General features: G+C 53.3%; 1 long non-coding RNA gene across 4 annotated transcripts in view; it reads left to right on the top strand.

Moving 5' to 3' along the window:
* Nucleotides 1-23650, top strand: part of LOC146871812 (uncharacterized) — an 85027-nt gene extending 61377 nt beyond the window's left edge. For all 4 annotated transcript variants that reach the window (XR_014959609.1, XR_014959608.1, XR_014959611.1 and 1 more), the window contains one exon: nt 23050-23650. This is a non-coding gene — a long non-coding RNA (uncharacterized LOC146871812). The remainder of the gene's footprint in view (nt 1-23049) is intronic.
* The last annotated feature ends 2667 nt before the right edge of the window (nt 23651-26317 follow it).

Genomic DNA, 26317 nt, shown 5'->3' with positions numbered 1-26317 from the left:
GTACCACCGTCAATGTACACCCCCCCACCCCTGTACGTGTCGTACCACCGTCTATGTACACCCCAGTACGTTCGAGCCCCACCCCCACCCCAGTACGTGTCATACCCCCCGTGTACCTACACCCCAGTACGTTCCAGTCCTACCCCCACCCCAGTACGTGTCGTACCACCGTCAATGTACACCCCCCCTGTACGTGTCGTACCACCGTCAATGTACACCCCCCCACCCCTGTACGTGTCGTACCACCGTCAATGTACACCCCCCCACCCCTGTACGTGTCGTACCACTGTCTATGTACACCCCAGTACGTTCGAGCCCCACCCCCACCCCAGTACGTGTCATACCCCCCGTGTACCTACACCCCAGTACGTTCCAGTCCTACCCCCACCCCAGTACGTGTCGTACCACCGTCAATGTACACCCCCCCCCCTGTACGTGTCGTACCACCGTCAATGTACACCCCCCCACCCCTGTACGTGTCGTACCACCGTCAATGTACACCCCAGTACGTTCGAGCCCCACCCCCACCCCAGTACGTGTCATACCCCCCGTGTACCTACACCCCAGTACGTTCCAGTCCTACCCCCACCCCAGTACGTGTTGTACCAACGTCAATGTACACCCCCCCACCCCTGTACGTGTCGTACCACCGTCTATGTACACCCCAGTACGTTCGAGCCCCACCCCCACCCCAGTACGTGTCATACCCCCCGTGTACCTACACCCCAGTACGTTCCAGTCCCACCCCCACCCCAGTACGTGTCGTACCACCGTGAACCTACACCCCAGTAGTTCCTGGCGCACCCCCAACACAACCTCCTAAGTACGGAGCGCACCCCATGCCCCAACATCACAACCGCATGTACGAGTCGTACAAAGCCACACACAAGGACATAATCGTACAACCAAATGGCCCATGTACACACCGTACACACGCTCAAAACGCACGTACACAACCAGGACAAAATAAAACAACACAAGAATACACCATTCGAAAGGCACACAGCCACTAAACATGGCCAACAACCACTAAAATAACACAATCACTGACCTGCAACTGCCAAAAACAAACAGAGGCCCAATACACCACCACTCCTTATAACACACCCACCCAAAATTCAAAAACTGCCACACCCACCCATGGACCAATAAAAAGGGCCCACACACACAAACCATGAGCCTTTGCAACAGACTCACTGCTGCCAGACACCACAGAACCAGACTACAAGCTACACCACACCTTACACTTGCACACCTTCACACGACCACCCTCACAAACACCCTCTCATCACATTCACACACACACACAACCATCCACACCCCCCCCCAACATCCACACACCCCACACACCCACACCATCCCCACCCACACCCCTCACCATGCCCACTACCAAGAATCCAAAGTTCAGTCACCGAGAGTTGGAGGTCCTTGTTGATCAAATCCTCAGAGTCGAGCCACAGATCTTTGGAACATTGGTCAGAAGCACCAGCCAGGCAGCCAAAACAGCCATGTGGCAGACCATCGTCGATGCTGTGAATGCTGTTGCGGACACCAGGAGGACCAAGCAGGATTGCCAGAACAGGTGGTACGATCTGCGGAGGAGGGTCAGAGCCAAAAGGCAGGAGGAACACGACCAGGCCAACGCCACCGGAGGAGGGCCCTCCCGCAGAGCCATACAGTACCATCCCTGGGAGGAGAGGGTGATGGCCATACTGCCGGTGGAGGCAGTTGAAGGAGTAGAAGGACTCCGAGACCCGGGTGAGTACACAAACAACGCACCTCACATGGGGGGAACTGCAACCACAACCAAAATTACTAACAGGCACGCAACCACCACAAGCCATCGCATGACTCAACCACACTCCATGAGCAGGCACATGCCACTGCTGCCACCATGCCCCATGCACCCAGCTGGACAATGGCAAGTCACAGGCCACAGAAGACAACAACACATGACACGGTAACCCGGATGGCGGGAGGCTGGGCACCAAAAATCACATAGTGCGACTCCAAAGCAGACAACAATGCCCTGTGCCCATATGGCCTAGGTCACAGCCAGACAAACACTGTGTCCCAACACAGGAATGACTTGCCAGCAAATGGCGGACGCCTTGCATCAACACATGGGGGTGAAGGCACTGTTTTGCACATGACAGCAGCTAATGAACAGCCAACATTGTGAAAGAGTGGCAGCACACACCACCACAGCAGCAGCGCACAGACACACAGCAGACAAAATGGGTGCCTGGAGATCAGAAACAAACTCACATCAACAGGCCAAGGGCCACTCAAAGATCTGCTAACAGTGTGTGCCCAGGAAGCTGGGCCAAGGTGACAGAGGGTGACACACGGAGGGAGGGAGAGGGGGACACAGAGGGAGGGAGAGGGGGACTGAGAGGGAGGGAGACACAGGAAGACGGACAGAGGGAGGAGGCTGACACACAGAGGGAGGGAGAGGGGGACAGAGAGGGAGGGAGAGGGGGACAGAGAGGGAGGGAGACACAGGAAGACGGACAGAGGGAGGAGGCTGACACACAGAGGGAGGGAAAGGGGGACAGAGAGGGAGGGAGAGGGGGACAGAGAGGGAGGGAGAGGGGGACAGAGAGGGAGGGAGAGGGGGACAGAGAAGGAGGGAGACACAGGGATAGCAAATCAGTCCTTTGGTGTGCGGGAATGTCTGCTCGTCAGCAGGTGGACTGCGTGCATGTAGACAAGGGTGGCCAGTGCCAGAACCCCCCCTATTCATCATGGCAAAACGCAGGGCCATGTCACAACCTGTACACGAGCACAAGGACAGCCACCTGCATCATATAAGTGTGTGGATCCACTCCATGTGCACATGTACAGTGCTACAAGGAAGGCGCAAATGCATGGCTCGCCACACCTGCACACTCCACAGTAAGACTGTGCCACACATAGTTAAAGGGGCCAAATTGGTGCCCAAGGGACACACCCATGCACAAGTGCACTGTGAGTGGAATGCAAGACAGATCCTAATTCCAAGAGGAAATGTGCCAACTTTGAAACGGATGAAACATGGATGTTGCATGGACCAAAATTAACATTTTCTCTCTCACACACAGGTCAACGTCGTGCTGCACCCCCCAACACTGGGGGGGAACACTCACAGGACCCGGATCTGCAGGAGACCGATCCCACCGGCAGCGACCACTCTCACCACTCTGCGGACGACCCCGACCGACCTGGCCCCTCTGGTGTCCAACCACCTGCAGCACCTGCGTCAGGTACAACCGTGCCAACCACCACCCCCACTCCTGCCACATCCCAGGAGACACCCAGGATCCCTGCCCCAACACCACAATGCAGCCAGGCTCGCCAGGAGGGACACGGTGTCCCGGGCACCCAGGAGGAGGCAGGCGACAACGCCAATGCCACCCCTCAGGGGTCCCGGAGACCCGATGTGCCCACAAGTGCAGGCCAGACGCAAGTGGGCAGGGGTGGTGGGAGTGGAGGACGGCGGAGGCGCGAGCCTGACCAGTTGTCTGGGGATCCGGTATTTTCCGATGTCCGTAACATCCTGGACTCATACCGGCAGGACACCACGGGCATGGCCCAGGTCGTGTCCGTCCTCGAGGGGATCAAGGTCCAGCAGGCCCAGCAACATGCGGAGCTAATAGCCTGTCTACAGGTACACCAACGGAGGATGGAGGACAGACAGGCTGAGCAAGTGACGGCGTTCCAGGGGATTCACGCTACACTCCGTCGGATGGCCGACACCATGGCCGACCCTCCCTGTGCCAGAAGGCGGAGAACATCACCACCCACAGGGAGTTATCAGGAGGAGGAGGAGGAAACATCCGACGGAGCATCCCAGACGTCGTCACGGCCTGCTGCTGAGGTTCCCCGCAGGAAGCCGGGTCGTCCACGGAAAGGACCGTGAGGGTGGCTGCTACATCACCATCTCCCAGGACACCTGGCCTGGCACCTGGCCCACTGGAGCAACAGCATCACAGCATCAAGACACATTCTCTGCCACATGGCCCTGCTGGTCACTGGCTGACCAATGTTGACAAAGACTGTGGCATGGACTCTGAGGATTTCCAATGGCAAGGACACCAACTCCCCTACTGAACTTTGGATTCCCTAATCCCGGAAAGCCCCTCACTTTGTCCCCCCCCCCCCCAATAATAAATCACACTATTAAGAGTAGATGCCTGCTGGTAGCATTATTACCTAACATGTGTCTTGTACAGTCTAAACATGCCTGAGTCATCTGTTCACTTCAACCATCTACACCCTGGGGCCTGAGTCTGGCACAGGACACATGGGTCACAGTTTATTAGGCAAGACAGACATGGAGCACCATACACACCCGTGATGGGCAGAACCAGCTGAGGGGGTGGCCGAACAACCGTGCTGACAGACACATTGAGTACAGCTACAGTCATGCGCAGAGGTCAGGGATCCTGGCCAGTGTCCTGGGGGGCAGCCAGGTATGTGTAGACAGGTGGCAGAACCATGTCCTGCAAGCTTGAGTCCGGTGGATGCAGAGAATGGGGTCATGGACAACGTTGGATGCATGGGGATGGCACATGTCACAATACCCACACAGTCATGGACATCATGCCCAATACACAGTCTCAGCACACACACACAGCTTGCATCTTGCCACTCGACACATTGACACATAGCCACAATCAGGGAATACCATGCCAGACATGCAGGATGCACCGTGCCAACACACCAGCATTGACTGAGAAGAGGCACCTTGGAGGCATAGGGACACCTTTATTAGTCATGTTTGTGGGATTGCAGAGGCAACTTGAAGTACACATGAACACATCATGTGGAGTAACATGTGGGTCCAACACTGGCACCCCCCTTCTGCAGCACAAATGCGTGATAGCCATGGAACTGGCACACAAGTGTCGGCTAACAGCTAAAACCCACAGCTGCACACGGAGAGCCTGACATACACCATAGATCCGCTGATGTGGAAGTCCCACGCCATGTCAAGACAATGTTAACCGTATGTGTCCGAGGGCAGTGTCACACACATTGATGCCATCATCACAATCCACTATCCCATCACTGATGACTGACAACCAGGCAGCCCATCTATTCAGGTGTACCCAGCTGCATGTCGTGTCCCATGGGGATGCCACATGACTGCAGAGGAACCAAACCCCGACCGGGCAGTGTGCACACATCGTGAACAACTGCCACACCCAATACACCCCAGATGCATCCCTTACCCCATGGAGACTTCCAAACGTGTCCGTGCCTGTAACGCTGAGTCAGCCCACGATGTCATGTCCATGAGGAATAGCAGTGCCACAACAATGCAACCAGCAAACGGCATGCGCAGGTACCTGGGGAAGAGAGACACACAAGAAGTCAGCCACAAAAAGCACAGCCACTTGCATGTGCATTTACTCGACACATGTATGGATGACAACATGCTAGGTCACAATTATGACTGGGGAAATACTACCATCACTGCCACCATCACTCCAGTGACACACCCACACACACCTCTGACCCACGTGCCATACATGCAGGTGGAGACACACATCACAACGCATGCCACACGGGGACCAATGCGTGCACACTCAGACCCTGGTACTCACCACTAAGCAAAGAAGTCGCGTATGAGCCGAGTCCGGATGTCCTCTTGCGGCTCCACATCCTCCACATCACTAGCCCCATTGCCAAGCCCTTCGTCCTCCACGGGTGGATGGTCCTCGTCATGTTGATTCAGGATGAGTGGCACAGCTCTTTCAACTGCCATGTTGTGCAGCATGCAGCAGACCATGAAGATCTTGCAGACCTTCGCCGGGGCATAAGGGAGTGCACCGCCGGTCTTGTGGAGGCACCGGAATCGGCTCTTCAGCATGCCAAACGTCCTCTCTATCACTCGCCTTGTCCGGCCATGGGCGGTGTTATAGCGGAGCTGGGCCGGCGTGATGGGGTTGCGGAGAGGTGTCAGCAGCCAAGGCATGTTGGGATAGCCAGCGTCCCCTACATGGGAAGCACATGGACACCGTTAGAACTGGTGAAGCGGTCGTGCTGGTCGGCTATACAGAATACAGGACAGACAGACTGTACCCACCAACAACACATGCCCGTTCGTTGCGCAGCTGCATCATCATATCAGGCATCCCGCTACGCCTCATGATGTAGGCATCGTGTGCTGACCCTGGGAAACGAGCACAGACATGTGAAATCACCATATTGGACAGACACACCACAAGGGCATTGATGGAGTGGTAGTGCTTCCGATTGCGGTACGCCACCTCCCGTGCGTGTGGTGGTACCAAACCTACATGTGTCCCATCTATGGACCCAATGACATGGGGCATCCCTCCCAGGGCATAGAATCCACGCTTGACCTCAGTCATCTGTTCAGGGGTTGGGAACTTGATGAAGTCATCCAGGTGAATCAACATGGCCTCCAAGAAATCATGCAGCACACCGCTGAACATGCTCTGGGACATGCCACCAACATGAGCTATGGTATTTTGGAAGGTACCCGTGGCAAGAAAATGTAGGGCAGCCATTACCTTCAGCTGGGGTGTCAGTGCCGTAGGATACCTGTGCTGCGGTTGCAGGTGTGGTGCCAGTCTCGCCGTCAGCTCCAGAATCAACGGTTGGGTGAAGCGGTAGAGCCGGATCCTGTCATTCTCCTGCATGGTAACCAAGTCTGGAATTCTTCGGGCAAGAGGCGGCGCTCTGCAGTAATTTGGAAGTGACAAGGAAGAGTGAGTGCACTACGAGAACAACTCATGTCTACTGAGCACATGTAAATCTGGCATTACACACATGCTACATAGGGAGTCAGGTATGTGCTACATGCCCAGGACACGTATGGATGCAAGGTGACACTCCTTCCAAGACCCAGCTACACACGGTGATTGAGAACCTCCCCATGCCACGCCATGGACACAGCTGTGTCCCAGTGCAAGTGCACAGCCCGACGCAACACAGGAGTGACATACACCCACACATCAGCAGAAGTGGGATGCCGATTGCAGAGACTGGTAGCGGAACACTGGAGCCACAGGTCACATGACATTACACTAGTCCAGCCCACACACCTTGCCATGAAGGTGCACATGTCATGACTCACCACACATTCCTTGTGAGGATGCTGACATGGCCTTGTCACGCTACTCCGTGTCCCATGCATACATGTGCACCTCACATCCGATAACACATGTGGCATGGTGTGCGGAACAGTGTGCAATGACAATCTACACACAGCCACATGTTGGTTGCTGCAACGGCTGCAGCTTTTGAGGGTGCTACAACATCAACCTGATGTAAATCCCGGACACATATATGACATAGTCACATTGTGCACTGTGGGTAGTGACAAGTCATGTGTCATGACCCCTCCCACTTAGGGCGAAAAGCGTTACAACAAACAATTGATGGACGGAATGCTGACAATCCAGACATTCTCCCCCAGTCAAGAGATCTGGGTTAAATCCATCGTTCTTTTGCCCACTACACCACCCCAGTTTAGACATGGCCATATGCAAATCAGTCTTGACCCTGTGCCTCATGGGAACAGTCCAGCCCGAACTGCCAAGCCATGTCTTCCCTGGACCGGAATCAAGCATCCTAGGACCGGTTTCTGGCTATCAGCCGTCATCAGCCAGGATAGCTTGACTCCAGTGGCGTAGTGAGCACGGGTCCCACGTCTGGGAATACCCATCCCACTTAGGGCGAAAAGCGTTACAACAAACAAATGATGGACGGAATGCTGACAATGCAGACATTCTCCCCCAGTCAAGAGATCTGGGTTAAATCCATCGTTCTTTTGCCCACTACACCACCCCAGTTTAGACATGGCCATATGCAAATCAGTCTTGACCCTGTGCCTCATGGGAACAGTCCAGCCCGAACTGCCAAGCCATGTCTTCCCTGGACCGGAATCAAGCATCCTAGGACCGGTTTCTGGCTATCAGCCGTCATCAGCCAGGATAGCTTGACTCCAGTGGCGTAGTGAGCACGGGTCCCACGTCTGGGAATACCCATCCCACTTAGGGCGAAAAGCGTTACAACAAACAAATGATGGACGGAATGCTGACAATGCAGACATTCTCCCCCAGTCAAGAGATCTGGGTTAAATCCATCGTTCTTTTGCCCACTACACCACCCCAGTTTAGACATGGCCATATGCAAATCAGTCTTGACCCTGTGCCTCATGGGAACAGTCCAGCCCGAACTGCCAAGCCATGTCTTCCCTGGACCGGAATCAAGCATCCTAGGACCGGTTTCTGGCTATCAGCCGTCATCAGCCAGGATAGCTTGACTCCAGTGGCGTAGTGAGCACGGGTCCCACGTCTGGGAATACCCATCCCACTTAGGGCGAAAAGCGTTACAACAAACAAATGATGGACGGAATGCTGACAATGCAGACATTCTCCCCCAGTCAAGAGATCTGGGTTAAATCCATCGTTCTTTTGCCCACTACACCACCCCAGTTTAGACATGGCCATATGCAAATCAGTCTTGACCCTGTGCCTCATGGGAACAGTCCAGCCCGAACTGCCAAGCCATGTCTTCCCTGGACCGGAATCAAGCATCCTAGGACCGGTTTCTGGCTATCAGCCGTCATCAGCCAGGATAGCTTGACTCCAGTGGCGTAGTGAGCACGGGTCCCACGTCTGGGAATACCCATCCCACTTAGGGCGAAAAGCGTTACAACAAACAAATGATGGACGGAATGCTGACAATGCAGACATTCTCCCCCAGTCAAGAGATCTGGGTTAAATCCATCGTTCTTTTGCCCACTACACCACCCCAGTTTAGACATGGCCATATGCAAATCAGTCTTGACCCTGTGCCTCATGGGAACAGTCCAGCCCGAACTGCCAAGCCATGTCTTCCCTGGACCGGAATCAAGCATCCTAGGACCGGTTTCTGGCTATCAGCCGTCATCAGCCAGGATAGCTTGACTCCAGTGGCGTAGTGAGCACGGGTCCCACGTCTGGGAATACCCATCCCACTTAGGGCGAAAAGCGTTACAACAAACAAATGATGGACGGAATGCTGACAATGCAGACATTCTCCCCCAGTCAAGAGATCTGGGTTAAATCCATCGTTCTTTTGCCCACTACACCACCCCAGTTTAGACATGGCCATATGCAAATCAGTCTTGACCCTGTGCCTCATGGGAACAGTCCAGCCCGAACTGCCAAGCCATGTCTTCCCTGGACCGGAATCAAGCATCCTAGGACCGGTTTCTGGCTATCAGCCGTCATCAGCCAGGATAGCTTGACTCCAGTGGCGTAGTGAGCACGGGTCCCACGTCTGGGAATACCCATCCCACTTAGGGCGAAAAGCGTTACAACAAACAAATGATGGACGGAATGCTGACAATGCAGACATTCTCCCCCAGTCAAGAGATCTGGGTTAAATCCATCGTTCTTTTGCCCACTACACCACCCCAGTTTAGACATGGCCATATGCAAATCAGTCTTGACCCTGTGCCTCATGGGAACAGTCCAGCCCGAACTGCCAAGCCATGTCTTCCCTGGACCGGAATCAAGCATCCTAGGACCGGTTTCTGGCTATCAGCCGTCATCAGCCAGGATAGCTTGACTCCAGTGGCGTAGTGAGCACGGGTCCCACGTCTGGGAATACCCATCCCACTTAGGGCGAAAAGCGTTACAACAAACAAATGATGGACGGAATGCTGACAATGCAGACATTCTCCCCCAGTCAAGAGATCTGGGTTAAATCCATCGTTCTTTTGCCCACTACACCACCCCAGTTTAGACATGGCCATATGCAAATCAGTCTTGACCCTGTGCCTCATGGGAACAGTCCAGCCCGAACTGCCAAGCCATGTCTTCCCTGGACCGGAATCAAGCATCCTAGGACCGGTTTCTGGCTATCAGCCGTCATCAGCCAGGATAGCTTGACTCCAGTGGCGTAGTGAGCACGGGTCCCACGTCTGGGAATACCCATCCCACTTAGGGCGAAAAGCGTTACAACAAACAAATGATGGACGGAATGCTGACAATGCAGACATTCTCCCCCAGTCAAGAGATCTGGGTTAAATCCATCGTTCTTTTGCCCACTACACCACCCCAGTTTAGACATGGCCATATGCAAATCAGTCTTGACCCTGTGCCTCATGGGAACAGTCCAGCCCGAACTGCCAAGCCATGTCTTCCCTGGACTGGAATCAAGCATCCTAGGACCGGTTTCTGGCTATCAGCCGTCATCAGCCAGGATAGCTTGACTCCAGTGGCGTAGTGAGCACGGGTCCCACGTCTGGGAATACCCATCCCACTTAGGGCGAAAAGCGTTACAACAAACAAATGATGGACGGAATGCTGACAATGCAGACATTCTCCCCCAGTCGTGGGACCCGTGCTCACTACGCCACTGGAGTCAAGCTATCCTGGCTGATGACGGCTGATAGCCAGAAACCGGTCCTAGGATGCTTGATTCCGGTCCAGGGAAGACATGGCTTGGCAGTTCGGGCTGGACTGTTCCCATGAGGCACAGGGTCAAGACTGATTTGCATATGGCCATGTCTAAACTGGGGTGGTGTAGTGGGCAAAAGAACGATGGATTTAACCCAGATCTCTTGACTGGGGGAGAATGTCTGCATTGTCAGCATTCCGTCCATCAATTGTTTGTTGTAACGCTTTTCGCCCTAAGTGGGATGGGTATTCCCAGACGTGGGACCCGTGCTCACTACGCCACTGGAGTCAAGCTATCCTGGCTGATGACGGCTGATAGCCAGAAACCGGTCCTAGGATGCTTGATTCCGGTCCAGGGAAGACATGGCTTGGCAGTTCGGGCTGGACTGTTCCCATGAGGCACAGGGTCAAGACTGATTTGCATATGGCCATGTCTAAACTGGGGTGGTGTAGTGGGCAAAAGAACGATGGATTTAACCCAGATCTCTTGACTGGGGGAGAATGTCTGCATTGTCAGCATTCCGTCCATCAATTGTTTGTTGTAACGCTTTTCGCCCTAAGTGGGATGGGTATTCCCAGACGTGGGACCCGTGCTCACTACGCCACTGGAGTCAAGCTATCCTGGCTGATGACGGCTGATAGCCAGAAACCGGTCCTAGGATGCTTGATTCCGGTCCAGGGAAGACATGGCTTGGCAGTTCGGGCTGGACTGTTCCCATGAGGCACAGGGTCAAGACTGATTTGCATATGGCCATGTCTAAACTGGGGTGGTGTAGTGGGCAAAAGAACGATGGATTTAACCCAGATCTCTTGACTGGGGGAGAATGTCTGCATTGTCAGCATTCCGTCCATCAATTGTTTGTTGTAACGCTTTTCGCCCTAAGTGGGATGGGTATTCCCAGACGTGGGACCCGTGCTCACTACGCCACTGGAGTCAAGCTATCCTGGCTGATGACGGCTGATAGCCAGAAACCGGTCCTAGGATGCTTGATTCCGGTCCAGGGAAGACATGGCTTGGCAGTTCGGGCTGGACTGTTCCCATGAGGCACAGGGTCAAGACTGATTTGCATATGGCCATGTCTAAACTGGGGTGGTGTAGTGGGCAAAAGAACGATGGATTTAACCCAGATCTCTTGACTGGGGGAGAATGTCTGCATTGTCAGCATTCCGTCCATCAATTGTTTGTTGTAACGCTTTTCGCCCTAAGTGGGATGGGTATTCCCAGACGTGGGACCCGTGCTCACTACGCCACTGGAGTCAAGCTATCCTGGCTGATGACGGCTGATAGCCAGAAACCGGTCCTAGGATGCTTGATTCCGGTCCAGGGAAGACATGGCTTGGCAGTTCGGGCTGGACTGTTCCCATGAGGCACAGGGTCAAGACTGATTTGCATATGGCCATGTCTAAACTGGGGTGGTGTAGTGGGCAAAAGCTCGATGGATTTAACCCAGATCTCTTGACTGGGGGAGAATGTCTGCATTGTCAGCATTCCGTCCATCAATTGTTTGTTGTAACGCTTTTCGCCCTAAGTGGGATGGGTATTCCCAGACGTGGGACCCGTGCTCACTACGCCACTGGAGTCAAGCTATCCTGGCTGATGACGGCTGATAGCCAGAAACCGGTCCTAGGATGCTTGATTCCGGTCCAGGGAAGACATGGCTTGGCAGTTCGGGCTGGACTGTTCCCATGAGGCACAGGGTCAAGACTGATTTGCATATGGCCATGTCTAAACTGGGGTGGTGTAGTGGGCAAAAGAACGATGGATTTAACCCAGATCTCTTGACTGGGGGAGAATGTCTGCATTGTCAGCATTCCGTCCATCAATTGTTTGTTGTAACGCTTTTCGCCCTAAGTGGGATGGGTATTCCCAGACGTGGGACCCGTGCTCACTACGCCACTGGAGTCAAGCTATCCTGGCTGATGACGGCTGATAGCCAGAAACCGGTCCTAGGATGCTTGATTCCGGTCCAGGGAAGACATGGCTTGGCAGTTCGGGCTGGACTGTTCCCATGAGGCACAGGGTCAAGACTGATTTGCATATGGCCATGTCTAAACTGGGGTGGTGTAGTGGGCAAAAGAACGATGGATTTAACCCAGATCTCTTGACTGGGGGAGAATGTCTGCATTGTCAGCATTCCGTCCATCAATTGTTTGTTGTAACGCTTTTCGCCCTAAGTGGGATGGGTATTCCCAGACGTGGGACCCGTGCTCACTACGCCACTGGAGTCAAGCTATCCTGGCTGATGACGGCTGATAGCCAGAAACCGGTCCTAGGATGCTTGATTCCGGTCCAGGGAAGACATGGCTTGGCAGTTCGGGCTGGACTGTTCCCATGAGGCACAGGGTCAAGACTGATTTGCATATGGCCATGTCTAAACTGGGGTGGTGTAGTGGGCAAAAGAACGATGGATTTAACCCAGATCTCTTGACTGGGGGAGAATGTCTGCATTGTCAGCATTCCGTCCATCAATTGTTTGTTGTAACGCTTTTCGCCCTAAGTGGGATGGGTATTCCCAGACGTGGGACCCGTGCTCACTACGCCACTGGAGTCAAGCTATCCTGGCTGATGACGGCTGATAGCCAGAAACCGGTCCTAGGATGCTTGATTCCGGTCCAGGGAAGACATGGCTTGGCAGTTCGGGCTGGACTGTTCCCATGAGGCACAGGGTCAAGACTGATTTGCATATGGCCATGTCTAAACTGGGGTGGTGTAGTGGGCAAAAGAACGATGGATTTAACCCAGATCTCTTGACTGGGGGAGAATGTCTGCATTGTCAGCATTCCGTCCATCAATTGTTTGTTGTAACGCTTTTCGCCCTAAGTGGGATGGGTATTCCCAGACGTGGGACCCGTGCTCACTACGCCACTGGAGTCAAGCTATCCTGGCTGATGACGGCTGATAGCCAGAAACCGGTCCTAGGATGCTTGATTCCGGTCCAGGGAAGACATGGCTTGGCAGTTCGGGCTGGACTGTTCCCATGAGGCACAGGGTCAAGACTGATTTGCATATGGCCATGTCTAAACTGGGGTGGTGTAGTGGGCAAAAGAACGATGGATTTAACCCAGATCTCTTGACTGGGGGAGAATGTCTGCATTGTCAGCATTCCGTCCATCAATTGTTTGTTGTAACGCTTTTCGCCCTAAGTGGGATGGGTATTCCCAGACGTGGGACCCGTGCTCACTACGCCACTGGAGTCAAGCTATCCTGGCTGATGACGGCTGATAGCCAGAAACCGGTCCTAGGATGCTTGATTCCGGTCCAGGGAAGACATGGCTTGGCAGTTCGGGCTGGACTGTTCCCATGAGGCACAGGGTCAAGACTGATTTGCATATGGCCATGTCTAAACTGGGGTGGTGTAGTGGGCAAAAGAACGATGGATTTAACCCAGATCTCTTGACTGGGGGAGAATGTCTGCATTGTCAGCATTCCGTCCATCAATTGTTTGTTGTAACCCCATAGTGATAGTGAGCGTAGATGCGTGTGTACGGTCCGTACCACTACGAGTATGCATACGCGTGCAGACCCATAGTGATAGTGAACGTAGGCATGCATGTACGGGCCGTTGCCATGCATTTGGGGTGCCCTAGGGCCCCGAAACGCACCGTACCTGTGTGTGATGCTCCAAATTACATAGGGGACAAGTATTAAGGCCTACATGCATGCTGGTTGTCATGGAGACCAAGTTCAAATTTCGAAATTGTTCTGGAAGGTGCACAGCAGAAGTCAGTTGGAATTCTTCTACTTTGTTGCAATGTGTTTGTGGGGCTGACATCATGCAGGAGAATGAAACCGATAGAGAACCCACAGACTGCGTGGTTTGAAGGGATTGGTGGAAACATAGGATGCAAATGTGAGTGACCAATCACTCTGTACTCCTGTGCATGAGACTGGGCAGAAGGGCACATATAAGGCAGCCAGGTCCCATGAGGGAGCACTTGCCTGCACATCTTTGCATTCGTCGACCCAGCTGCTGCTACTGATTCCCTGGAACCATGTCAAGGGCTGTGGAGAGGACACAGCCATTCACCCTGGAGGAGAACATGGCTCTGCTGGATGTGATCCTCCCACAGTACTCCATGCTGTATGGGCGACCAGGGTATCAGGTGAGTGCATAGGCCACTGCCACAGACTGTCCCTATGTTGTGACTGTGACTTCTGCCATTGTGTCCAGGTGTAACACACATGCCATGTACTGTCGGGGGGGTCCGAGGGGGGGGTGCCTGATGTCTCCCAGCAGTGCCCTGAGACAGGAGGGGTGAGGGCCTATCACTCACAGCAGTGCCCTGAGACAGGAGGGGTGGGGGCCTATCACTCACAGCAGTGCCCTGAGCCAGGAGGGGTGTGTGCAGAGTCCTCCCAGCAGTGCCCTGAGACAGGAGGGGTGGGGGCCTATCACTCACAGCAGTGCCCTGAGACAGGAGGGGTGTGTGCAGAGTCCTCCCAGCAGTGCCCTGAGACAGGAGGGGTGGGGGCCTATCACTCACAGCAGTGCCCTGAGACAGGAGGGGTGGGGGCCTATCACTCACAGCAGTGCCCTGAGACAGGAGGGGTGGGTGTGATGCACAGTGTGAGCCTTGATCATTGATTGTGACATTGCCATCATTCCACCTGTGTACCCACTGTGGCACGTACTGCTTTTGCCCTCACCAGGGGATGATGTCCCTATGACAAAGGTGCAATGCGTTGGCTGCATGACATGCCTTGTTGTAACCAGCTAATTTGTACCCATATGTCTCTCTGTGACATGTGGCTGGTGTATTGATGTGGTGTCACTTGTTTCTCCTCACAGGTAGGCGCCACTGCCAAGGAGCAGATCTGGCTGACCGCCGTCAGTGCCGTGAGGGGTGTGGATGGTCGGAGGCGGAGCCTGCCCCAGGTGAGGAAACGCTGGCAGGATATCCGGTGCTGGACGCGGAGGATTGCACGGCTCCTGCTGGGGGACTCACCTGAGAGCCACAAGAACCGCGGCCGCCGCCGTCTGAGCCACCTCCACAGGCGTGTGCTGCCGGTGGTCTTTCCAGACCTGGAGAGGCGCTTACAGGCGATGCAGCAGCCGGAAGGGGGTAGGTACATGTGTGTTTGTTGTGTGTCACCGGCATTTGTAAGGGCACAGTAGCATGAATTCACTGGCAGGGTTTAAAGGTGCTGTGCAGATCCTGTTTGCCCCAGTATAGCGCTGTGCCCCTGCCACCCTTCCCCTCCTTGCAATGTGTTCCCTGGTCTGTGTGTAGTCACTCCTTCACAAGGTAATGTAGGCTGGCGCTTTGTCCACGAGAACAATGACTGTAGCATCATGTGTGGGGGTGGTGTGTAACAGGTTGTGGGACCTTGCCTGTGCACTGTCAAGTTCACTGCATGTGGGTTCCATGTCAGTTGGCACTGATGCTGACTCCAGACATGGGAGTTGGTCTCTCATGTGTCATGCCTTACAGCGCGCATGTCCTATGTAGTGGCCTGTGACATGATGTGCATGAGTGTGCGATACACATAGTGCAGGGATGGTGACATGTGTTGCAGTCATTACCATTCAGTAGCATGTAGTTGCGTGCCCACTACTGTCCCCTGGGGCACCTTTTCCTCAGTGGTGTATGTGTCATCATAAACGTGGCCAATCTCAGTGTCCACAGCGTAGGTTGTGCTCTGTGCCATTGTCCCCTGTCACCATGTATATAGACGTGCTATTTTGTACAGGTGTCCACTGTGCAGCCTGACCTGATTGTCCTTCTTCATACTCACAGTTGCCAGTGCCTGTGTGTCTTTTTATACTCATCTGAGGATGGGCACTGGTACCTCATTATTTGTACAGGCGCACCTTGGCTGTTTGGCGTCCAATCTTGCTTTTTGCCTGCCCCTGTGTGTATCACCCAGACTATGAGATGTTGGTGCCACCTGTGTCACAACAATTTGCCTCGTGTAGGGTCTTGTTGGGGCGGGCAATGCCTATGTGTTAACTCCTGATTTCCACTTGCTGGGTCTGGGCAGTGTGTGATGTGTCTGGACACACACGCAATGTGCAGTGACCGAGTCATGTTGTGCATGTTTTCAGCATTACCTATGCAGCATGTGTCTCAAGTTCATGGATATGCTCCCTGGTCATCGGTATTTTCGCCAACGCTGTGTGGTGCAGATGCAGTGCTGGATTGTCCCCAGGGCCTGGGTGCTATGTCAGACTCCGTTTCCTGTGTTTAGCTATTGTCTCATGCTCTCCATGGTATTTCAGTGGCATGGTGGCTCAACCAACTGTGTGTTTCATGCCCTACATCGGTACCCTGTTCAGTAGATGTTAGGGATCTTCCTTTTCAGGCCATGCAATGTTACCTATGTAGATTGGACTCATGTGACAGATGTGTACAGGTGTCTGATTAATTTCTGTCTCTCCACCCTGCCCACAGCATCGTCGGGGGACACAGAGGGAGACATGGACACAGACCAGGCGGAGGGACCGAGCACCAGTGCCAGCCATGACATCGGGTCTGGCACATCGAGTGGGACAGAGGCGGAGGAGAGTGTGGCCGAGGACCTGTCGACTGGCACATCAGACTACGAAGCTGACAGGTCCGAGGAGGATGTCTCCGAGTGGGCGGAGGCTGCACCAGCAGCTGACAGCGGAACAACACCTCGCACCGCCCCCTCAGTTTCCACCAGCCGCCTCCCACTTGCTCGTGTCCCTTCCCAGCGTGCCCGGTCACAGCATGTCTCCTTCCTGCCAGGCACCGCACCCCCTGCCCCTGTCTCCACTGCTGCCGCCAATGCAGAGTCTGTGGACATCCAGCGGCAACTGCAGGTTGGTCAGGCTGCGATCCTTAATGTCCTCCATGCCCACGGCAAAACCCTCACCAACATCGAGGCTTTCTTGGAGGGCATTCATTCATCGCAGGCTGACCAACGCAACTTGCTGAGTTCCATAGACTCCACACTGACTGCAGCAGTGGGTCTCCTGCAGCGCGACCTCCCCCCACCTACCCCTGCCCCATCCACACTTCCCACTCCCATGCCTGTCCCACGTACACCCAGACGTCGGCATGCACCCACATCAACGGACACGGGCACCACACCAGCAGGGAAGGTCCACCGCACTCCTCCTGACACGCACACACAGGGTGAGGTAGGCACACCCACTGGGTCGGGGGGCAAACGTGTGACACGCAGCCATAGTGGGAGTCCGCATTCCACCCAGTCCACTCCCTCCAAATCCCCTCCCCTCAGCTCTCCTGGCCACATCTCCCCCAAGGACTCCTTCATGGCCGCTCTGTCCCTGAGCCCCACAGTTACACCACCACGCAAGCGGTCAAGGAGGTCCCCGGTCAGGGTGGTTGAGTCTCCCCCCCTGTCTCCACCCTCCCCCGGTGGCGCTGCGACCCATCCCTCTGACCCCCCCCCCCTCCTTGGGGCCTGAAGTCCCTTCGGGTGCAGGGGACTCCCTGGAGGACCTTGCAAAGGTGTGTAGTGCCATCCTGGCCTCCGCCTTTGGCACTGACCCACCCCCTGTGGTGGAGTCCTCCATCCCTGCACCCACAACGCCGCCCCTTTGCCCTGATGTCCCTGCGGTGCCTGTTGCTTCCCCCCCCCCCTGATGCCCTCACCAGTGTGGAAGACGATGCCATTTGACTGTGCAGGCAAGGTAGGGGACACGCATCCCACTGTGTCCCCCATCCAGCTGAGAATCATTGACTGCCCTATGGGCTTTGTGAAGATTGAACTGCCTGCGATCCACGGACATTGTGCTCATGCTGAATGAAGCTTAATTTTGTTTTCATTATCACACTACTGCTATGCTGGTGTTGGTGTTGGTGGGGCTGCTACATGGTTTTGGGTGGTGTGTAAGGGTTTGGGTGTGTGGGATATGTAGTAGTGTACTGCTCATTGGTGGGACCCTGTGATCTGTGTGCCATCACAAGGTGTTGGCTAACTTTCTTTGTTCATGTAAGCAGTTACTGCATGGTGCACTTGTCCCAGGGTGTATTCCTTCCTCTGTGTAGCCAGCTTTCTTCCCTGCAGGGTGTTCCCAATGTTTAGCGCAGAGCTGTGTCTACATGAGCTGTGTGTGTGACGGAGCCCTTCTACTTTGGCCAAGCATGCAGGGCCATGTCTCCACCTGCAACAATCGTGGCATCCTTGGTGATCACTGTACTTGTGTGTGGAGTCTGTTGACATGAGTTCATGGGGACATGTTCCCTTGTAGCCAGTATGCATGTGGATAATTCTGGCCTCACACACATGTGTTACACCCCTCCTGTCTCAGGGCACTGCTGTTAGTGATAGGCACCCACCCCTCCTGTCTCAGGGCACTGCTGGGAGGACTCCACACCCACCCCTCCTGTCTCAGGGCACTGCTGGGAGTGATAGGCACCCACCCCTCCTGTCTCAGGGCACTGCTGGGAGGACTCTGCACCCACCCCTCCTGTCTCAGGGCACTGCTGGGAGGACTCCACACCCACCCCTCCTGTCTCAGGGCACTGCTGGGAGGACTCTGCACACACCACTCCTGTCTCAGGGCAATGCTGGGAGTGATAGGCACCCACCCCTCCTGTCTCAGGGCACTGCTGGGTGGACTCTGCACACACACCTCCGATTTCAGGATATGTACGCTTGGAACATACACGGTGGGGGTACGCTCAATGCATTCGAGGTGAGGGTACGAGTCTACTTACACTGGTGTGGTGGGGGTACGCTCCATGCATACGCGGGTGAGGGTACGGGTCGTACTTACACTGTTGGGGTGGGGGGTACGCTCCATGCATACGCGGGTGGGGGTACGGGTCGTACTTACACTGTTGGGGTGGGGGGTACGCTCCATGCATACGCGGGTGGGGGTACGGGTCGTACTTACACTGTTGGGCTGGGGGGTACGCTCCTTGCATACGCAGGTGAGGGTTCGAGTCGTACTTACACTGTTGGCATGGGGGGTGCGCTCCATGCATACGCGGGTGAGGGTACGGGTCGTACTTACACTGTTGGGGTGGGGGGTACGCTCCATGCATACGCGGGTGGGGGTACGGGTCGTACTTACACTGTTGGGGTGGGGGGTACGCTCCATGCATACGCGGGTGGGGGTACGGGTCGTACTTACACTGTTGGGCTGGGGGGTACGCTCCTTGCATACGCGGGTGAGGGTTCGAGTCGTACTTACACTGTTGGCATGGGGGTGCGCTCCATGCATACGCGGGTGAGGGTACGGGTCGTACTTACACTGTTGGGGTGGGGGGTACGCTCCATGCATACGCGGGTGGGGGTACGGGTCGTACTTACACTGTTGGGGTGGGGGGTACGCTCCATGCATACGTGGGTGGGGGTACGGGTCGTGCTTACACTGTTGGGCTGGGGGGTACGCTCCTTGCATACGCGGGTGAGGGTTCGAGTCGTACTTACACTGTTGGGCTTGGGGGTACGCTCCTTGCATACGCGGGTGAGGGTTCGAGTCGTACTTACACTGTTGGCATGGGGGGTGCGCTCCATGCATACGCGGGTGGGGGTACGGGTCGTACTTACACTGTTGGGGTGGGGGGTACGCTCCATGCATACGTGGGTGGGGGTACGGGTCGTACTTACACTGTTGGGGTGGGGGGTACGCTCCATGCATACGCGGGTGGGGGTACGGGTCGTACTTACACTGTTGGGCTGGGGGGTACGCTCCTTGCATACGCGGGTGAGGGTTCGAGTCGTACTTACACTGTTGGGCTGGGGGGTACGCTCCTTGCATACGCGGGTGAGGGTTCGAGTCGTACTTACACTGTTGGCATGGGGGGTGCGCTCCATGCATACGCGGGTGGGGGTACGGGTCGTACTTTCACTGTTGGGCTGGGGGGTACGCTCCATGCATACGCGGGTGGGGGTACGGGTCGTACTTACACTGTTGGGCTGGGGGGTACGCTCCTTGCATTCGCGGGTGAGGGTTCGAGTCGTACTTACACTGTTGGCATGGGGGGTGCGCTCCATGCATACGCGGGTGGGGGTACGGGTCGTACTTTCACTGTTGGGGTGGGGGGTACGCTCCTTGCATACGGGGTGGGGGTAGGGTCCGTACATATCCGTGCCCACGCTATGTGATGCTTGTGCGGCCCGTACCCAGGCCTTTGCCACGTGGGTGCGATCCGTCCCGCCATTGTTGGGGTGACGTGTGTGGGCGTGGTCCGACTCGTACCCACGCTCTTCAGGCGTGGGTACGGGACGTACCTGTCTGGTTGTGTTGCCGGTTCGCGTGGTGACGGACTTCCGTTGTGGCGGTCGCTGGCTTATCAGGACACGCCCCCACCCCCTCGTGGTGACCAGGGCATGGGAGTCAGGTATGTCCAGGCCATGTGTGGTGTGTGACTTATGTGGTTGTTTTGTGGCCTGCCCTGGTCCTGCCACCCCCACCCCACCCCACTTTCCCCCCTCCCTTAGTTATTCTGACCTTCTGCGGCGTCTGCGTCGTAACCTGTAGAGGAGGTGGACTGCTATGAGGGCAGGGATGACTCGTAGGTTCGGGTCCATGTCTGTCCGTCGCGTACTGGTACTCCTTGCTCGCGTCGTCCTGTCGCGTACGGGTCCTCCTTGATCGCGTCGTCCTGTCGCGTACGGGGTCCTCCTTGGTGGCGTCGTCCTGTGTGTCCGTCACGTACTGGTCCTCCTTGTTCGCGTCGTCGTCTGTCCGTCGCGTACTGGTGGTCCTTGTTCGCGTCGTCCTGATTTCCCGGCAGTTTTTGGCTGCCGCAAAATATTCGCCGTGCGGGGTGACGTCGGTGCGAATCGTGATTCCTGGGTCGTGAATGGCTGGCTGCGAGCGTCCCGACGTCAGGTCGGCGCTTTCCCGGATCGCATTGGTTGGTGTTTTTTGGTTCGGTCGGGCTTTTTTACGATTTGTACGGTAATGGTGTACCCGTGCGAATCGTGATTCCTTGTTTGTAAAAATTGACGACCGGGTACGCGTCGGACGGAGATTATGCTCCGTCCGACGGTTCGTACCCGGTTTTTACCGGATCGTGATCGGCACCTTTGTGTTTTGCTTTTTCTTGTTCTGAATCTAAGTCTGTTGTATAAAAATTGCCAGTCCCCAGCTGCTCAAATAAGCTCTTGCCCAGTTTGTCATGGCCGGCTTTAGGGTGGTGCGAATGGTGCGACCGGAGTTGGACGAGGGCACTGACCTCAGAGGGGGCGCTGTGTTTAGCAATAAAGTCGCATTTAAAAGCCCCTGCTGCAGAGTTCCTTGTGTCCAGCTTTCAGACAGTAAAAACATGTCACGATAACTCTGCTGATGAATGTTTCTGCTAGAGAGAGATTGGAGTTTTGTCTAGAAGCAGTTTTGACTCGCCATAAAGTGATCACCAACCAAAGCCGGTGCTGCTGCTTCTATCGTGCCATAGACAAGAAGAGAAAACCACGAGGTGTTTTTGCCACTCTAACGACGCCATAGCAGAAAATATGTCACTGTAAAGGCATAAAGATTTGTATTTTTTGCATCATGGTTCTTTTGCTCGGCCACTTTCAATGCGGTAGGCCTGTGACATTAAACATGCCTGGGGATAGGGCTGAAACACATAGGATGGAGGCAGGCGGCGCAAGGAGAGAAGCAGGCTATGTGCAGCCAGGACAGTGGAGGCAAATCAAATGATTTCTTTTCACAGACTGCCCTTCGACAAGTGTTCCTTAAGAGACCATGAATCCAGGGGCATAGGAGACACAACATTTCTGTGGGGAAATGGACAACCTTGCGCGCTCCTTTGTGTGTCCGTGTGTGTGCACGCATGTGTGTGTGCATGCTTGTGTGTGTGTTTTGAGGATGCTCGCTGCAAGAGTGGTGAAGCACCTAGGCAAATACTGTATTTTCCCAAATCGCCTTACTTTATTTCTTCAGATCTTACTGCTGCCTTCAGGCCTGGGTCTTTAAGGCGGCAGGTAGGGTAGGGCTGAGGAGGGGCAGTATCAGACAGCAATCAACAAAGGACCTCTCTCCCTTTGTTCTCAGGAGTGCAGACTGTAGGCAGCTGTGGCTGAGATTATAAACAATTCCTGGAGGGTTGCAGTGCAACAAAAGTGTAGTGGCCAGGTGGCCTTTGTGACTGTCAGATTGGTCACAGGTCATGTGGAGTCAGGGCCAGCCTTTTGAGCAGGGTCCAGGCCCTGGGCATCAATTTTTTGAGGGGGCATGGAGCTGTGTGCATTATGGTTATGCCAGCAGCAGCGCCCTTCTCACATTGCTTCAGTCTTGTCCTTGTCCCTGCCTGTTTGTTTCTGCCGAATTTGCCAATTTAAAGTGGTTTTACTAATTCATGGCAGGTGATGTTGATGGAGCAGGGTTTTTACTTTAAACCCGAATACCTGTTTCATTTTCGCATGTTATAAATAAAAGTACTACTGATTAATTATTAATCACTAAAGATTTGTCGAGTCTTGTCTAATCAACCTTATTAACAGAAGAATTACACGTGGGAATGCTATTGCATGGCTAAAATAATAAGTGAACTAAGTTGGTGAGGAAACTGACAGAAATAGATGTTGCTTATGTGATGTTATGTTGTTTGCGCTTATAATTAATACGCATTAATGGCTTTTGATGTTGCAAATGGCTAGGTAAATGCATACACATAAGGGTATTAGCAGGGGAATAACACTGTATAATCATTTCTATGCAGTAATTATGTTTTGTGTTTCTTTTTACTTAAGTTGACCATTGTGGCCTGCTAAAATATGGCTACCACCCGCAGCCTGCATTTGAGTAGATGAATAATTGAAAGGAGGTTTCGCGCTGACTGCGACCTTGCCCTCCTGCTGAACCGAAAAGCCAATCATCATGACGACAAATCCGGGAGAAATGCCAAATGCCCCTGAATGTGAAGATTTGTTACTAATCCAAATGCCGACATGATGAACTTATAATGGTCTCACGAAGGAGATACAATTTACCCTAAAGAGACATCCGTAGAAGTAACGAATTAGTTATGGACTCCTAATTTCATTATTTGAGACTATCAATGCGTGTGAAAAACTACCGTTGTATCCCAATGTACCAAAACGACATAATTTCCGCCATTCGACTGTTTTGTAAGATATGATTGCAACATTTGGAATGTAATTTTAGTATAAATATTAGTAGACTAGAGAGGTCTAGCGCCACTTCTTCCCGAACTGATGATCAGAGGTCCCAATGCTGACGGAGAGGACGGTGACTCTACATGACGGCTAGAAACTCTAACTATTTTGCTGAGGACCAGTTCTGACTTAGGATCTGACTTTTAGCCAGAATAGGTAAATATGAGAGAAATGAACTTGCATTTAATTGGCTTTTCTTACAATTTTAGATAAACAAAATTCTGTTTGAATAACTGTGTCGGGTGGTTATTTTATTGTCATGTTATTTAAATATTGAGTGTAATATGATGTTTTTCACCAAATCTATAGCAACAAGTTGATGCCATTGACCTCAAGGTATATGCAGATTGGATTAGGTAAAGAAAATGTGTTTCCCCTTATAGATGGCACGGATAGAGTGGTAGGATAAATGTTGGTGTAATGGGCCCCACCAGCGTGTGATGTGTGTCTGCGCGTGTGACTGTGAGATCACTCCGTCCGTGGAAGTAGAGGGGATTCGGAAGCTCTGATCTGCACCAGTTTCTTGGTAGCAGAATGATGGTTAACTATTGTCTTGATCTGGTGAATTTGCGTGTATATAAGCTTGTTGATTAGTGATTGATATTGATGTTTGCACTGACACTGTTTGTTGAAGTCGTATTGAGTTTTGTGTAGTGTGTACGGCTTCTGGGACGTAGGAAGTCGGTGACAGTTCCGTAGTAGGGCAGAGGGAGTGCTGCTCTCGGAAAAAGGCGGGATTGTTAGCCCTGTATGTAGACAGGGGAAAACGTGTGACAATTGAAGTTGCGCGTCGCATTGTCTGGGTTCGATGAGGTAGCATCGCCGTGTGTTACCATTAGAAACTTATTTTCTGTGTGAGAGAAGTGTAGATGATAGCGAAGGTTATCTGTGAAGTTCTGGTCTTAGGTATCAGGGATCCTTATGGCATTCCGTTAACGCTTATCACTGGGAAGGTAATAGGTATTCTCTGAGCTTGTTAGAAGGACAGAGCAGAGGTAAGCGCTGCTTTGTTAACGTGTGATATAATTCTGTAGTAGGACAGACTGTTCGCTGTTCTCGGGAAAGACAGAATTCTGTGTGAATGTACTACATTTTCTGGTGTGAAAGTGCGTGAATGAGAAGGCATTCTGGTTAATTGTGAAACTCTTAGGAGCATTCCGGAGAAAACAGTTAATTGGTGCTTGTTAGAACGGTAGAGTAGAGGGATATGCTACTTTATCAACGGAAGTAACGATTCTGTAGTAGGGCAGAGGTAAGCGCTGCTCTCGGGAAAGGCAAAATTCTCGTGGGAAAGGTCTTTTGCTGTTCTGTGGTTAGCAAAGCAGACAATGGAGATGTTTGTATGTTGTAACTAACAGACTCGTAGAAGTTGAAACAAAGTCTACCGAGTAGTTTTGTAAAGGAGGGGTAGACGAGAGAGACAGGAGACAGGAGCAGAAGCTGCTCCAGCGACTACTGACGTCAGGAAGACCGCGCTGTGATTGGACGGAGGGTTAGAACGGGGAAAGCACTGTGATTGGTGGGCTAGTGTATGCCGCGCAAGGATTGGGAGACATACAGGGTGACGTAGACGCTCCAGGATTGGTGCATTGGTGTGAGTCACGCTGGGATTAGTGGACTGAGTCAGTGACGTAGACGCTCCAGGATTGGTGCGTTAGTGTAAGTCGCGCTGCAATTGGACAGGAGATCGTACAGTTGTAGAAAGACAAAAGGGTTGTGGAAAATAACAAAATGTATTACCACGCTGAGGAAGTTTAGTAAGGTTAAGAACTGGTTTGACAAGGATAAGGATATTGTGACTAGGGAAGGACAGTTACTTCCTCCGATAAGAACCCCCGCATCCTTCATGGTTGCGAAATATGGGTATCATACCTGTATTTGGTTAGACAACTGGGTAAAGTATACTAAAGATGATGGAGTTTTAGCGTTCCCAGAGCATGGCTCATTTAATCTGGCCATAATGAGGAATTTACGGGAGAGGATGATGGGCCTAGAGCCTCGGCCTAGGCCAACGCAGTTCGAGGCATTGACTGAATGGGAAGATGAAGTGCATGAGCGAGAAAAGCAGAGGAGTGGAGGGAATTACAGGTATATGTTTGGGCGAAAGTATGATGGTGAAACTCATCATGATCGGATGAGAAGATGGCGAGATGCCAGCATGACTGAGGGATTATATCCTGTGAGAACTGCAGAGGAGACAGAAGGGAGAAAGTGTACAGAAAAAGAACATCATGTAGAGACAAGGAGGTATGGGGCGAATGAGTCTGATGATGATGTCTTGGATGACATGTTCTACAAAAGGCCACCCCCGTATAGACGAGAACCAGAGGTAGGAACAGCAGTTACCCCAATGAGAGACACCCTGCGGATTATAAAAACAGAGGTTATGACCCCTGAGTTGAAAAGCAGTAATTCCCTTGCAGAGAGAGAGAGAGAGAGAGAGAGAGAGAGAGAGAGAGAGAGAGAGAGAGAAAGAGAGAGAAAGAGAAAGGGAGAATGAAATTGAGGATGAGAAGACCAGAGAACTAGCAAGGACCACATTTGAATTGACAGAGAAAATCAGAGAACTGACAAAAAATCTTGAAGCAGTTACGGTGCCTGTGACAATAGGTCCGGTTATGCCGATTTTCGACAAGCAGAGGGTTGGCGAAAGTGGTTTGACAGTTCCATATGTAGCCAACAGATTGATTGTTCCTCCAGAGCAGGCAGAAATGAGAACGGGAGAAAATCAGTGGAGAACAGGAGAAAATCAGTGGAGACATACCATATGTGGAGGAGAGTTGAATGTGCAGACTAACCCAGGTTTGAATTCCGGTTGTGTGAAAGGGAACAGAATGATTGG

This window comes from Triturus cristatus, chromosome 1_1 (assembly GCF_964204655.1).
Source record: "Triturus cristatus chromosome 1_1, aTriCri1.1, whole genome shotgun sequence".
NCBI lineage: Eukaryota > Metazoa > Chordata > Amphibia > Caudata > Salamandridae > Triturus > Triturus cristatus.
This window is presented reverse-complemented; position numbering and strand designations above follow the sequence as displayed.